The following is a 17,611-nucleotide window of genomic DNA, read 5'->3' as shown; positions in this document are numbered from 1 at the left end:
TCCTAATACTTTCCCCAACAGACCCTATTTTCTGGATCCTGTAGAAGGCTCTCCCTAACAGTGCAATAAGTCCTGCTAATCCTATGAAAATAAGGCACCATACTGTTTCTGAGCATCTTTAAAATGAGCACAAGGTGGGCATGGCTTCCTGGCTCTTTCAATGCTATAAAGCACTGGGCACATTTGTATACCTCGTCTTGTTTCCTTAAATTTTAGCCTTTGGCAGAAGGAACATAAAGATTAAAGAATGCTATCTGATGCTATTCTTAACTCACCCCGCAACCACTCATTGTAGATAAAGAGTGTCTGGGATCAGAAATAAAGGATGAATGGGATGAAGATAGTAAAATGGAAGATTAAAAAGGGGCAGATTTGAAGGATCAGGAGAATATTAGCAAACATATCTTTTCCAACTATTTCTATCCACAACAGCAAAACCCAAATCCAACCTGTTTCTCCATTTTACCAAATTTTATTAGCTTAACTCTCTTTACAAGTTACATAAAAACATCATTAGCAATATTTCAAAACACTATCTAGTGTTTATTTGATCATTTATATTATCCTTCACTGAATTTACCACTTGAATTCCCAGGCATTTTACAAACTGACTCTTTCTCCCTTCCCCACAAAGTGCAAATATTGCCATCCATTTCAAAATGCCTTTTTTGTAAATGTAAGCTTACTTCATCTTTCTAAAGAACATGCTGATTACTTTTTAAAATCCTTTATGCAAATAAATTAGTATGTTTTCAGTTAAAATTATTCTGTTAATAAAGGAAAAATGACAGAAGTAATAGTCATCTTCTAATCTGTTTCAGTTTTAAGCTATGACCCATCTACTCTAATGTCTATAATTTTTTAATTCCAGTTATTGCATATTTTGCATGCATAAACTACAGATTACAAAAAAAGTTGGATTTCACTGAAAATTTAAGATCACAGTGCTGTATTTTCAAGTAACCAAGCAACTTATCTGTAGCTAACATAAAGAATTCTGTATCAGAAGAGTATCCTTTGTAGATCCTAAAGGACACCTTATCTGTAACCAGATGAAATTATCCTCACACAAAAGTGATAAGATGTGAATGCCTGCATGTTAAGTTGGGCCACAGAGATAAACTGAGTGTCCTTCTGGTGTACTGACCACCCTAATGCCCCAACTGATTCCTTTACAAGATGGAATCATGGATCTAACTTCTAAGGGAAGGTGGTTTTACATCATCGGAGTGATCACAGAGAAGCTTCAGGATTAATTCCACATGCCTGTGTGGCCTTTGATTGGCAGGGCGGTGTAGGGCGGAGGGGGGGACTACAATAGTCAACTGAAACCAGCTGCAGTGCTGGATATCACAATAGTCCATAATTTATGGTGAAAGAATCAAACTACAGCATGTCTTAAGTTCAAAGGCATCTTCTCTCTATTCAATCTTCTTGAGAGCTTTGCTAATAGATAATTTAAAATGTAATGAATAATGATATAAATAATATGCCACTTTTGGGTGCCAGCACGTAATACAAGTCTTGTAAAACTAATGTGATTACCATAAAAAAGGATAGCTTTTGAATGACTAAAGTCATGTTGTTTTCAAATGTTTATAAAACTGGATGTTTGCCAATGTCAGGACCCAATTGTGAGTAGCGGTACAACATTTAGGAATTGTGGAACTATGCAATATAAAATATGGTCAAAATCTGTCCACTGGCTTAAGGGGGAATCAAATTTTGGGATTTCATTTGTTTATAACTTGCCTTAATATTTATAAACAGTCAAAATGGCTAGCAGCATTAAAAGAAAATACAGAAATTGAAATTGAAAAAAGACTTTAAAACTAAAGATGAAAACAAGATAATTAAAACCACATTACCTGTAACAACAACAAAAAAATCATTCACATTTAAGGTTGAGGAAATGTTCATAATTGGAAGAGCTGAAAACTGACTCAATGGAAGAAACTAAATACAAAAAAAGAACAGGAATAGGAACAGGAATATCTCAAACACAGAGCTAGCTACTGATATTATTTCTAATTTTATTGGTTATTGTATTATTATTTCCTAAATTTATCAGTTTGACTCAGGACTCCTTGTGTTATAATTTATCAAAATGCTGTATCTTTGGCCTGTTGCATTTAATTCTGGGTTATGTAATCTCAATCACTATGAAAAAGGGTTAAAATATATTAATACTGAAGATAGTAGGCAAGAAACATCAACAGTATAAGTATAGTATTTAGTAATTTCTGTTAATTAACCAGCAATATGGCAGCATTTCCAAATGTGACATTTAGAGCATTCTAATGCGATCATGAACAGACCTAGGGATAATTCAGCTCATCTGCTACAAGACCTTGATTGCTAGGCATCTGAAAACACCACTTAAGCTATCATTAAAACTGTAATCAAGAATTTTTTTGCTCTAGAAAATTAGACATGCTTGCTTACCTGAAAATACTGCATTTTGATCTCATATTTTCAATGAAGCTGTGGCTAACCAACTTCCTTTGACATTAAAAATGTGACTAAACCACAACATGTATAAAATTTGCTTACATGAATGGGGTTCAATGATCACTGATACTAAGTTTTTGTTCTCAAATAATAGCTCATTTCAATAATTAAAGAATCATGTATTTTACTTCCAACCATGATTTCCCTCCAAAAACAAAACATTAAAATATTCTTTGATAAAGAACTTGTCTCATTTAGCATATAGTTTTGACCTATGGCTTTGAGGAGAATTTATACAATTTTTACATGAATATCTAGATGGTCCCTGACCACTAGCCCACAACTGTAATGGTGTTTTTAAAGCATGGTATCTTACCCTTTACTGAATTGTATTAATATAAAAATACTGTTTAGACTAGAGAGTAAGCAACTCAAGAGTGTCTGAGAATCTAGCAATAGTCCCCCTTTCTGGGGGGAGATGGGCAGTGATAGAAATTTGAATAACAAATAATATTAAATATAATTACAGTACAGGTAGTCCTCAACTTACCACCACAATTGGGACCAGAATTTCCATCGCTAAGTGATGTGGTCGTAAAGTGTGACATCACATGACCACACCACTTAGCAATGGCAATCCCTGCACTCCCCACTGCCATCATTAAATGAATTCCACCAGTTGTTAGCCAAGGACCCACCACAATCCAAGCCATTCCGGGCATTTGTCCCTCCCAGTCCCAGGCCTCAGTAAGATAAGGGATTGCCTCCAACTCCCTCCACCCACCTATCTCCCCCACCACCATCTTTGCCCTTTTGGCCACCCTGCATCCTGCCTTGAGGTACTGATCATAGCAGCACAAGAACAGGTACTAAGCACCAGATCCGTAGAAGCAGGGGTCTACCACACTAAACAAGACCCAAGGTGCAGACTGTGCAGAGAGGCCTCAGAAACAGTCCAACACACAGTGACAGGGTGTAAGATGCAGGCAGGAACAGCATACACTGAAAGGCACAACCAAGTAGCTGGCATTGTGTACAGGAACATCAGTACAGTGTATGAGCTAGACCGTCCCGAGTCCAGATGGGAGATTCCACAGAAGGTTGTGGAGAATAACAGGGCTAAGATCCTGTGGGACTTCCAGATCCAGGCAGGCAGGCAGGTACTGGCCATTCAACCAGACATCCTGGTAGTCAACAAAGGCCAGAAGACAGTAGTGGTGATAGCTGTAGGGGTGCCAAGAGATAGCAACATCAGGAAGAAGGAATATGAGAAGCTGGAGAAGTACCAGGGCCTGAAAGAGGAACTAGAGAGGATGTGGAAAGTGAAAGCCAAAGTGGTCTCAATGGTGGTAGGAGCACTTGAGGCTGTGACTGCTAAGCTGGGAGAGTGGCTGCAACAGATCCCAGGAACAACATCAGAGTTCTCTGTCCAGAAGAGTGCAGTGCTAGGAATAGCTAAGATACTGCACAGAACCCTCAAACTCCCAGGCCTCTGGTAGAGGACCTGAAGTTGAGGAAGACACATACCACCCATAGGGGTGAGAAAGGAATTTTTATGTGTGTGTGTGTGTGTGTGTGTGTGTGTGAATGGTTTTGTTGTATTGTAACCCTTTGACTCCTCTGAAAGAGGCAGTAACAAATTTCTATATAATGAAATACATGAAGCTAGTTGTCTAGCTATATTTATTTCATTACTCTAGCCCAGTTATATTCAGGACCATATCTTTATGTAATTTACCAAATGGAGATGGTTCTACCCACTTTCAGGTAAAAATAACTTACTGAAAGAGAGGAAGCAGTCTCATCTAAAATAAAATGGTGTAGTTTGAAGCTTGTACTTTGTCACCTCAACTGCAAAGCAGTCACAGTAGCTGGCTTCTAACACTAGTAGGCTGTCTGAGGATATTATTACAGCTACAACGTATTTTGAAAAACATGCTGACAGAACCTAACAATTAAAGTTTGAATGCTAAGCCTTGCTTCTAGAAACAACCTAACAAGATCACATATTTCTAGGGCATTACAATTGCTAGCTACTAGCTAGAAATCCAGATATATAAAGTGTTGTTTTTTTGTTTCCAGAACAAGCATTCCAGCAAGGACATTCACTCTGAAGTGTTATAGTATTTACCCATCCTGAGTTTTCAAGGATAGAATATTTTTTTTAAAAAAAATAAATCAGGGAATCTAAGATTACTTTTGGGCTTTGCAGATATAATGCCAATATAGGTGTTCCTCTCCATAATGGGAAAAATGTGGTATTTGAATGAAAGAGCAGATTCTGCCCTTTTAACTTTTACACAGGCCTTTTTACCTATTGCTTTAACTATTCAAGGCAGAGGTGCTGTGATCTACCTAAAATTGGAGGGAATCAAAGGGTGGGGTTTGTGGATTTAATTAAAAGCTCCTTTAATTCATCTGCCATAAAAATTCCACAGATCTGCCTAAATGCGTATATTCGTAGAAATGGCAAAAAGATGTATTTTATGCTACTGTGTTTAAAAAACAATGTGGTCATAGAAACTATAGAATTCCACTCTTAATCTCTGCGCTACCAGATTATATTTGTATGTTACTTAAGAAAATTCTCAGGTATATATCTAGGATTTATTATTTATTTATTATTTATCCCCCAACCTAGGATTCTCCATTTAACCATGGGGATCCCTCTTGGGGACAAAGAATGGGATCCAAAGGAATTCACGGGCATGGTATAGGTAACACCTACCTTCCCCAACATGTTTCCACCTGCCCCGAAAGCACTCAACCTTTCAGAAACAGAAAGGCTTCCCAGATAACTCTCTCCACCCAAGAGTATGAGTCATGGTGAAGGCAACTTAGGGATAAGGAAAGAATTACTGGAAAATGGGCAGACACAACTAATCCAACCACAGCTTTTAAGAACTCTCCCCTCATAGTCCCATGCATCACAGCCCATCGCTTTCAACACAGTAATCCGATTCTAAAGGAAGATATTTTGGCTTCTGGGAAAAGGGTGAAATCAGCTTCCACCAGTCACCTGTGTGCTTGTTTTTGTTTTTACTTTAAGACTTTTTACACACACACAGACAGAGAGAGAGAGAGTACATACTGTATATGTTGACTAATAATAAAAAGTTCTAAAGGTTCTAAAACATAGGATAGTCTACATTGGCTGAACAATGAATCACCAGGGCCAAATCATAAAATATGTAAAGAGAACATCAACATCTTAGAATAATGTATATCCCCAGAATCATTTCGTTGCTGTTGTCTTTGAGACAGTGTTGACTCCTGACGACTACCTGGACAAGTCCCTGCAGTTTTCTTTGCAAGATTTCGGAAGTGGTTTTCCATTCCCTGCTTGCTAGGGCTGAGAGAGAGTGACTGGCCCAAGGTCACCCAGCAGGCTTCATGCCTAAGGCAGGACCAGAACTCACAGTCTCCCAGTCTCTAGCCTGGTGCCCTAACCACTACACCAAACTGATTCTCATCCCAGAATCATTAGAAAGGCAATAAAAATTTATAGACATCTAAATTATTTAAAAAGAGAGGGAGATTACCATCTGGCTTCTACCTGGAGATTAGCAATTGGTTGTGGACATTCAACACCAATGTAGAAACAAGCAGTGTATAAGGATGTGATATCTGTTGTCAAGTTCAGTTTCAGATATACTTTGAAGAAGCCAGCGGCATGGCTAGAGAAACATGAGCCCATAATATTCATTGTTTCCTATGGCATTACCTGGAAGTCATTTCACTGTTATTTACTGTAAACAAATAATAAAATCCTTAAAACAATATATAGACATAAAATCTAAAAGAATGAAAATAAACATACAAAAAGATATTAAACAGAAAAATATCTGGGAAGTAGAACAAAAAAGCTTTTCCCTTGATGCCCTCAACACCACAATTCAGAAAAAAAGGTGAACTTTTCTATGAAGACCATTCCACAGTTGTGTTGATACTAGTGAGTATGCCCTCTCCCTAGTAGTCACTTGCCATACCTTATTTACCATTGGCTCCCAAGAAGAAATTCAGATTATTCTAAAGTCTGAGTAAAGATATGTGGGAGAAAGTGATTCTTCAGGAAATCTGGTCCCAAACTATTTACATATTATATTTTTATAGTATCAAACTGAACTGACTCACAGCAATTTAGAGAACAAATAAATGCAATATACACATAATACAACATACATAGAATGCAGTCTTCCTGCATAAGAATACTAAAGGGTGGAGCTGAGAGGTTCCGATTACTAAATGACCAAGGATGGACTTGAACCTGGGTTTCCCAGGTATATACAGTAGTATATAGTTCAATAATAACTATACCATATATAAAGGGAGAAGACTTTAACTCACATCTACTTCACTGAAGCCATGATGAAGTGTATCTTAATACATTACCAATATTATATGTCATTATCACTATGCTTTTTCAAGATCAGAGCATTTCACATACATCCAGTATCTTGAATATATTTTATTTTTAAACATTTTATTAACTTCACTTAGCACATTCCAAATATAATTAAATCCTCTGATATCAGTGAAATGGATCCCTATCTGTATTTTTCTGTTTCTTTTTTAAAAATGAAATCCAGACTTTGTTGCAATATGTGTTCCTGATGGTAATAAATTAAATAATCCCTGATTAGTGGATGGAAGAAGGTTTTATGCAGGTTATTGAAAATCTTGTTCTTTGGCTTCTTCCTGTTAATAGCTATTTAACAGATTTCTGACACACAAAGAAGGAAAAAGAAAATTTCTGCTGAAAATCCAGCACCACAAGACTGCCTGTCAATGATTAAGAGCACTCCCAGGGAGACTTCCAGCAGAGATTTTCAATACAACAAGAACATAACAGAAGGGGAAGAAATCAATATTGCTCATGCTTGCTGTCTCTCTCTGCCTCTCTCTCTCTCTCACACACACATTTTGATTTTATTTCCACATTCACAATGCCTTACAAAATCTCTACATAACCTTTGGAATGATGAACTTCAGGTTCTTCAGCACAGAGAAATCAAGTTAAAAGATAGTACTGATTAGCTGAAATCAAGTTTATTATATTATAGCAATCAGTCATTATACATAAAGGATAAATGACATGAAAAGAAAATGGATCTTTTGCATGTATGTGAGCTAAAGATAGCATTAATTTTAGGCTTACAAACTGCCAATTTGACAGCTGTTTTTCAGGTTGTTTTCCAAATAGTGGATGTATTTATTTATTTTTAAATATGTAAATGCTGCTTTTCATTCCAGATCAAGGCCATCAATCCCAGAGTAGACCAAATTCAGCAAATACAACCAAAGCAAAACCACAGCATGAAAAATAACTAAAAGATAGAATTAAAAATGCATTATCTGCCTGTCTACTCAAATCAAGTCTCACCCAGTTCAGTATGCCTTAATTGCTGGGTAGTCGATGTAATAGAGGAATACAACCTGAGTCTCCAAGTGTAACATGCAGCCCCCAGATCCCTTACAAAATCTGCCAGTGAATTGTAAATGCACATAGAATTAAATCCATAGAATTAATCAATTTAAGTTTAATTTAATGTTAATTTGTTTCTGTCTAGTCCTGCTTACTTCTTTGCTTTGCCATGGGAGTGCAAAGTCAAGCACTCCACTCAGAGGCAAAGCATGGTATACATAAAATTGCAGGCGCAGGCCTTTGCTGGAACCATGTGTAAAACATAAGCTATGCCCATTATCTATTTAAAATTTAACATGGCTTACTGATGCCAGTATTAATCTGACCCACCATGAACTTCACACATTTTTCCTGACAAAAGTCTCAGGATTGCACTTTGCTTTCTGCCAGTTATGAGAGACTGAAGGAAATTGGTTAAGGCCACAAGTACAATATGTAAACTCCACAGTGCCAAAAATGATACATGTTTCCATCAGCCTCCTCTGGCTGGTGAAATACATCAACCATTCCTGAACCTCAACAAATACAGTAAATGTGCAAAGTTTCCAAAGTTCTCATGTAAAAATGTTTCCAATTCTCTACATGTAACGATCAACAGAAAAGTAAAGATGCACCAAGTCCAGAGGAGAGTTAAAGGAAGAATGAAAAGAAATTTCCATTCAAGCATAAGGGAATGTCTTTTTGTTTATAATATAAACTTACTTTTTACTATTAAATTAATGTAATTACACCTCACTACAATTGGTCTCAACTATAAGAGGGGTTTTCATAGCCTTGAAAGCCCAGACACTTCTTTAAAAGTAAGTCTCCTTTTAAACAAGCAGCTTTCAGAACCAAACTATTCAAAGTATGATTCACCAGATTCAGATGGACAACCATATACAGTAAAATCTATCTATCTATCCAGCCAGCCAGCCATCCGTCCATCTACCTATCATCTACAGTATTCATTTACACTTTGCATAGTTCCAGGCAGAAAAGCAAGCTGGTGAGATGTATTTTATTCTTGTTAAAAAAAAATAGTTGATATAATCTTATCACCATACAGATGTGGACAGGATGTGTTACAAAAATCCAGATGATCACTATATGTCAACAAAGAAATACAGAAAAAATTAACTCTTTGTTGCCAACTACTAGTTGTCCAGACATTTGCAGTCCAGCTCCGGTAGCCCTGAATCAAGGATGTACCCAATTCAGTCTATTAAAATTTATGATAGAGTTCTAGGAGAGAGATGGTCAAGAATTACAATATTAACAACTGAGGGGTTCAAGCACATACATGGTTTCAAGCAAATTGTTTTACTTTAAATAATCCTCTTGGGAAATTAATTCCCTGTTTGTTTGTTTTCCCCAAGTGAATTGGCATGTCAAAACTAGTGGAATTGCCATGGTATTGAAATATACAAAATATGGGTTTTCCTAACAGCAGACTTACAAAGATTTCTTTTGAATCACTGTACATATCATCTTGGATTTTGATATCACAAAAAATATTCAAACAGTATTCTTTAAATGCTAGATAGAATTTTAAGTGGCATGGTGACCTTATTTCTAGGTAAAGCTCACATAGAGCTAGTTACAAATGCAAGTTTATAAGCTGCTTTCGAAAGGGAATATTTAAGTCAATTCTTTAATACCAAGTACTAAGTACTACTATAAACACAGTTACAAAGAAATGTGCTTTATTAGGAACAATGAAAAATATAGAACTGCACTTGTCAATGACAACTTTCAGTTTCCATAGATATTGTATGCACAAAATGTTTCAGACACCTCATTAAAAATTACTAAGATTTACTTCCATATTACTGCCATTGATTTTAATGAAGCCTTCTTGAAAAATATGCTTTCATAATAACATTACCTTCTAAACCATTCTCTGTCAACTATATACTCTGAGAGTCTCTATAAATATACATAAAATGAACCTTTTAAGTAGAGAGAAATTTACTTATTATGTAAGATTGCACAAACAAAACAAGTATTTTGATTATTTATTTTCCAGTATTTATATCTCATCCCAATGCTAACAGACTCTAGGGGCTAGAAACTGGGAGACCATGAGTTCTAGTCCTGCCTTAAGCACAGACAGCTGGGTGGCCTTGGACTTTCTCTCAGCCCTGGGAAGGAGGCAATGACAACCCACTTCTGAAAAACCTCGCCAAGAAAACTGCAGGGACTTGTCCAGGCAGTCTCTGAGAATCAGACACGATTGAATGGAATACACACACACACACACACACTCACACACTCACAATGTATATATAATCCCAATCCTAACAGACTCTGGGTAACAGTAGGATAAAATATAGAGTCCAAAACCACATAAATAAAAAACAGAACACGTAAATTAGGTGCCTAGAAACAACTAATGACTGAAAGTATGTTCACACAGAATAGTTTTCACTTGTATGGGAAAAGCAGGCAGGATAGGAGCATCTGTACCTCCAGGAGGACAGGGCTAATCAAATTCAGCTTCCTTTTCCCAAAATCAAGGATTATATAACCTATAAGAAAACTGGCAATTTTGTTAATAGCAGAACCATCTTTTTGAAAATAAAAGACTGGTCTAGATTATTATGGCTATATAATATTTCAGTTTGAGCCAGTAAAACATATTCTCTGAATAAAAAAGCTATTTTCCTGCCTCCAAACTATTGATATACCAATTTTTATGTATCAATTTTATATACCAGTTAGGATTATTAAGCCATTGTTTGCTAAACCACGGTATACTGAACAAGCTAGGTTCATACATCTCACTAATCCAAAAAGACCCAAAATTGCAGCCTATCTTTAGTAACGTTACCACAACTGCTTTGCCCCATGGCCGTTGAAAGCTTATATAATTATTATGAAACGTATATGGCCACTGGGTCTAAAAACGGTTTTTCTACCTCCCCAGCAAAACACATAATAAAGAGTTGCCATTGTTATGGAGAGGAGATGAAAGGCACAAGGTTGCCATTTTCGAAGTATACCCACGACAGATCATTTGAGGAAACAACTTAAAAGGTTTAGAAGGTTGAATATGGAAGATAAAATAGAAGAATGCATTTACAAACTTGAAATTCAAGAGTAAGTTTCAGAGTATGAAATAGATATTCCAATTATAGAATGCTGCACAACAGAAACTTCTCAGCATCTCATTTGTTGTACATGTAATGCCCAGCAAAGATTTTATTTTTTTCAGATGTGTACTGTAAGACATTGTTTTATGCCTGTTAATTTAAAAAAAAACTTTAAAGATGTTTCTCCTTAAGTTGTCTATTCTGATAATAGTTTGGTGTTGTCTTTTATTTCATCATGCATCCTTGGATATTCTTGAAGTCCAAAATGAAAAATGGATAATAAGTGTAATAAATAAATATGTAGCATATAAATCATATATGAAAGCCAGTAGCTAAAGGCACTAAGTTAGAAACCAGGAGACCATGAGTTCTAGTTCTGCCTTAAGCACAAAGGCAGCTGGGTCACCTTGGGCCATTCATTTCCTCTCACCCTAGGAAGAATGCAGTGGCAAACCACTTCCAAAAATTCTGCCAAGAAAACTGCATGGACCTGTCCAGGTAGTCGCCAAGAGTCAGGATTGACTTGAAGGCATACATACACATACATATAAATAATGTAAGATAAGGGTTCTACAATATTTGGAAAATATTTCAAAAGAAGTTTGTGAGTGTGTGGAGAGAGAGAGAGAGAGAGAAGTGTGAAGTGAGGTCTATGGTGGTAAAAGTACCCCTCCATAAGTTCTGCTTTTTGGTCAGGGCTGCTCAGAAAGCTGTCAATGCTTTGCTGGGAACCCAGTGTACACTGAAACTGTTGGCATGCTTAATACATTTCTGTTGTATCTTCAACATGATTTGTTTGTTTCAAGAGAACCAAGTTTTGGCCACAACAGGTCAGATGAAGAACATCATTTTTTATGCTTTCTGTCTCCTGCCCATTCAATCGCTTTCCTGTTAGCAACTGTTTTCCATTCCAAAAGGTGAATGTTTCTTTATTCTGCTGAAAAATGAAATAAAGGGAAGCTCAATTCTAATGAATGCTTAAATGTTACTCCTAATTAAGTATAAAAATCTTACCATATGAAACACCTGGCCATACCTCAAAAGTAACAATCCACTGGGACCTCTACTGCACCTTTACTGAAAAAGGTGATCGAACAATATCTCAGTTTCCTTTGCACACTGGGCATGCATGTACGTACAGGATGTTTGGATTGTACCAGAACATCAGGGATTATACAAAGACAAAGGTAGGAAAAGACAGACAAAAAGCTCTGGCAAGACTCTAGCAATCCAGAGCCAGGAGGACTTTGAGGTACAAAGAGCAGTTAATTTCAACTTGGGATCATCAACTGAAGTAGCACTTTAGGTTCCAAGCAGAGAAAAGCTTGAAAAGAAGTGAAGATGCATGTACGTGTGTATGAAAAATTCTGATGCAACTTTGTATGGCACAGGATGAATATGTAGATACAGCATGATTTTACTACTTCACCCAGGGCAGAAAGTTAGGGGCCTTTTTCATTATGCAGACAACTGGATCATTTGTATTTTGCAACTTTTAGATCCTCATAAACCTTACAATACTGTTACTTTTTTATGCTGAGATAATATCCCATATATATGATTCAATCACCTTGAATCATATATATGGGATCAATTAAAATATACTTTGTTTAAAAACACACACACCAGTCATCTTTCTGTTAGTTTAGGGTAGCATTTCTCAACCTTGGCAACTTTAAGATGTGTGGACTTCAACTCCCAGAATTCCCCAGCCAGGAATGAACTTAGGAAAACTTCAGTTAGAAAATGAGACAGAAAAATAAACAGCTTTTTGATCCTCACAATAGCTTTAAAGTACTGTAACTAAAATTCCCTCCCAGACTGGATGCAATTATGACCTCACCCTTAAGCAGTTTGCTACTATTACAAAGTAGCCTTTTTGCAATGAGAGACCAAACTGAGAAGCAAATTGCAGTTAGCACTCTAGTCTTGCAACATTTATATTTAATCTAACTGTGCCCTCTACTGGCTTAAAAGTTACAGGACAACAATGAGAACAAAAGTAACAGTATCAATCACTTTTAAAAAACAAACAAACCTCTACAATGGTTATTCCTCAAAACAATTAAAAAGGAGGACTCAGGTTCTACTGTCCAGTGATTTTTCAAAATTTATATCATCGTACATATTACACATATCTGAATTTGTTTCATCCAACAATTCTCATTCCTTGACTTATTGGAAAGAAAATTGGCCTTCTAATTTTACATCCTGTTTGTTTAAATATATCAGTTGCAAATTTGCATTTTTAAAAAGGAATTCAAGGGACCATTTTAGCATATCTTTACATGAAATTATGTCATTGCAATATATGCCTGTCACATTTAAAATAGAAAACTTAATTATTCCTTATTTAGAAATGGGCCTTCTTGTCAATTAAGAACTAGCATGTTTTAGACCACAGATTAGAAGGTAAGAAGTGGCTTGATTGACACACTAGCAATAAAACTAGCAATATACTAACTGCCATTAGCTTAGCAATTCTGAAGTCAGTTGGGCAGTAAGGTGTGAAGCACCTAAGTGTTATGGGATGACCACAGAGACCCTGAGATGTGAATTCATAAGACCACAAGTGACTTTATATAAATTAAATTCTTAAAACTAACAGACCATATTCCAGAATCTTACCATGAACTATGACTGGCCACAGACACCACTGTAAATACTTTCCTAAAAGTTATGATAGAGTAGATTACTTAATGAGTCGTGTAAAACTAGCCAGCTGCCCTGGTTCCACAAACTTCAAGGCCTGAAGTTACTGGTTCGTGAAAGACATGGAGACATGGGATCCCAACATTCAGCTGGGATGGCAGGTTAACAGGCAGAATCGGAGCTTTTAGCTGACTTTTAGCCACTGCACAGCCATCAGCTGAGTATCCTTAGTTTTAGCTGCAGTCCTATCCTTCTTGATTCTGGAAACCTATGTACTCAAGCACAGAACTAATGGAATAGAGGCTTAAAGCTGCAAGGAAAGTGCCTTTTCTTTTAATTGGGGTTTGTCTGAATTTTCGTCATCATTTTTCTTCCTGAAATTGAGGAAGGCAAGAGCTTGAGATCCTGCCACATAAAGGGAGTTGAATCCATAGGCAGGTGCCCCCTTTCTATTCCACATCTAAAGCAGGCTGGCAAGAATTGGCTGAAAATATGAGGCAGGGCATCAACTTTATCTCTGCTGAAAGTAGGATGTTATCCACCCTAAACTAAAAGGGACATTATAAGACATATGCAGATGAAACATAGTATCTCTGAAGTTTTTACTCTTTTCTGAAGGCAATTTGGGAGACAAAATCTTGGACTAAAATAATCTTTTATAGAAAAAGCTACAGTACACTGTGGACTGGATGTGAATGTTGGCCCCTGAGTTATACAAGAACCTGGAAAAACATACATTACAAGAAGACTTATTTCATTCAGTACAGGTATGGGTTTATAATAAGGCCACAAAAAGAAATAAATGACTCTTCATATTACAGGTAGTCCTTGAGTTATGGCTACAGTTGGGAGCTGGATTGCTATCATTAAGCGATGCGGTCATAAAGCATGACATAACATGACTGCATCACTAAGTGACAGCAGTCCCAGTTGTCATTTGTCGTCGGCAGTCCCAGTTGTCATTGTAATCCAAGACATGCTGGTTGTTAAGTGGGAAGTGGAGGGAGTCCCAGGTAAGGAGCGTGGGGGTGCCGCAGGGGGGGGGGAGGTCCTGGGAGGCCCGGCACAGGCCGTGTGTGAGTTGGGAGAAGGGTGCTTGGTGCAGCACGAGCTCAGAAAGGCAGGGGAATGAGGGCATGGGGTGGGTGCACATGTGTAATTGCAGGGAGGCTGTGGAAACTGGGTGCGGGGTAAGTGTGATTGCAGGGAGGCAAGGGAAGGAAGGCGCTGGGCACGTGCATGCATGCAATCGCAGGGAGGCCAAGGAAAGAGGGCACATGGTGTGTTCAATTGCAGGGAGGCCACAGAAAGGGGTGCGGGGTGTGTGTGATTGCAGGGAGGCAAGGGAAAGAGGGCACGGGGTACATGCATGCGTGTGTGCAATCGCAGGGGTAGCCGGCAGGGAAGGTCACAAATGGCGATCCCATGACTGTGGGATGCTACAACTGGTCGTAAGTGCAAACTGGTTGCCAGGCAACCCAATTTTGTTCACGTGACCATGGGCAGGGGCTGCAATGGCTGGAAGTTTGAGTATCAGTCATAAGTCCCTTCGTTCAGCACCGTTGTAACTTTGAACTGTCGCTGAACAAATGGTCGTAACTCAAGGACTACCTGGTAATAGGCAACCAAAAGTAACTAGCTTCATAATGAGCTGTGTGTATACTGTATATTTTAAGAAGTCACTGCTACCTTCTTCTAAAAATCTTCCTCTTGCTGCCACCCTTTTCTTCTTTTTCATTCTGTTCTAATCAATACTCCCATGAAAGAGACGGATCAAAATAGTTTGCTCAGAGAAAAGTTTTTAATTAGTTTATAAGATCATCACTCACACTTCTAAAGCAAATTCTGTAGCTGCAAAAGGATAAGCAATTTGAAATACAGGTAGTCTTCTAATGACCACTGGTTCAGTGACTGTTCAAAGTTATGATGGCGCTGAACGAGTGGTACTTCAACTGGTCCTCAAATTCTGGCTATCCCAGCAACCCCATAATCATGTGATCATGATCTGGGCATTTGGCAACTGGCTCACACTTATGACGGTTGCAGCATCACAGACATATGATCGCCCTTTGCAACCTTCCCTGCTAGTTACCCACAAACAAAGTCAATGGGGAAACTGGCAGGGAAGGTCGCAAGTCACTCTGGTAAGTCTCCCACACCCTGCAGCAGCCGCCCACACATCCCACACCCCCTCCCCTGCTCAGCAGCAGCCACTTACCTGCCTGCCAGCCTACTTGCAAGCTACCTGAGACTTGCAACTTCCTGCCAGCTTCCCCACTGACTTTGTTTGTTGGAAGCAGACAAGAAGTTGCAAGGAGGTCCTGGATTAATGACCTCCAATCCTCACTTAACAATGGCAACAGGGCTGCCAAGATTGCTGTCGCTAAGCGATGTGGTCATCTGACATTGTACTTTACAACCACATGGTTTAACGATGGAAATTCTGGTCCCAACTGCCGTTGTAACCGGAGGACTACCTGTTATTTGTACAGTATATACTAGTTGGGCAACAGTAATATACAGAGAGAGAACAAGGACTATTTTATGCATTGCTATAATATCTATTATAGAAGAGGTGCCAGATATTTTAAAACAATACTTCCCCACTTCATATGCCTGTATAATTAAGCTGAAGAATAGGCACTCATGGCTTCGGTTCTCATTGTTATCTCCTCTAGCTGATTCACTGATTAAAAAGCAGTCCAGGAAAGTGAAATCTCATGTTAGTCCAACTAAAAATTATCTATTTTTTTCTGAAAGGGGTAACCCAAGAGCTTTTTAAAAAAATGAAAAGAGGCATCAGGAACAGCAAAACATGAAGTATTCATCTGCTGATGTGAATCACTATAATTAACAGCAGGACACCACAGAAGCCTTTCACTAAAACTTTGTAAATGTCACTACAGCAAACCTAAGCAGCATCTTAAGTGCTTTAATTACAAGGCCGATTTATGAGCAGCCATTTAAAATCAATCACAAGAAAGGCATATTTAAAGTAAATTGTAGTTTATAATAGGTCACAAGAAGTCAGTGTCAAATTAGAAATGCTGTATCATTCTTGATGGTGAGAGTTTTTTTTATTCTGGGATAAGAGGCTGAGTTTGTTCAATACAAAGGAACAGAGCCTTGCAGTTGACTATACTTTTATAGTTTCAGCACAAGAATATAAGATTTAGAGAAAGAATCCAATATCAAAAATTGTATGTTGGTACCTCAAAAGCAGGGTTTTTCAAACTCAGCAACTTTAAGATGTGTGGACTCTGGGAGTTGCCCAGAATTCCCCAGCCAGCATGGGAGTTGAAGTCCACACATCTTAAAGTTGCTGAGTTTGAAAAACCCTGCTCTAAAGGCTTTAAACTATAGCTGCTGTAACTGTATGTAGTATGAAATAATTAAGATCACTGGGAAGTTAACAGATGGAACAACAGCTTAGGATACATATAGAAAGTGAACAAATGAAACAAGGTAATTTCAAGTTCTAGGCTCTCAAGCACTGCATGTCAAGAAGATTCTTGCATTTGAACCAATTGCAAACAGTGTAAAATATTTGTGGGAAATATTTGGAGAGTTATTCCCAATTAGAATAGCTGTTATTAGGTTAGATGGAACAAAGATCTGCTCAGTATACCGAACTCTCATCTTCTGACAGTCTAGCAAGTAATAACCTATTTATCTCTACTCTACGTTCTTGCCAGTGAAATCAGCAAAAGAGATCTTAAATCAAAACTGATCGCTATCTCTATATTAATTGTACACTGTCCTATATAATTTACTTGTTTATAAAGCAAGAACATAGTACTTTGTATTTTCATAAAAACTCATTAGCTGGGATCTCATTTCATGTTAACCAATGGTTTATTTAACCATGTTTTCTTAAACAAATATATTAGTCTAGTTCACACATGCTTACAAGCCATAATGGTTAGGGTCACCCGTCAAGCCAAAACTAAATAAACAAAACTATGGCTTAATGCAACAGCATACCCCCCAAGATCTGGATGGCCCTGAC

The 17,611-nt window shown here is 37.7% G+C and overlaps 1 protein-coding gene across 1 annotated transcript in view; it reads right to left on the bottom strand.

Annotated features, from left to right (window-relative positions):
* WDR25 (WD repeat domain 25) overlaps positions 1 to 17,611 on the bottom strand; it is a 90,100-nt gene that overhangs the window by 69,129 nt on the left and 3,360 nt on the right. The window lies entirely within an intron of this gene.

Source organism: Candoia aspera, chromosome 1 (genome assembly GCF_035149785.1).
Source record: "Candoia aspera isolate rCanAsp1 chromosome 1, rCanAsp1.hap2, whole genome shotgun sequence".
Classification (NCBI taxonomy): Eukaryota; Metazoa; Chordata; class Lepidosauria; order Squamata; family Boidae; genus Candoia; species Candoia aspera.
The sequence above is the reverse complement of the archived record's forward strand: the minus strand, read 5'-3'. Positions and strand labels throughout refer to the sequence as shown.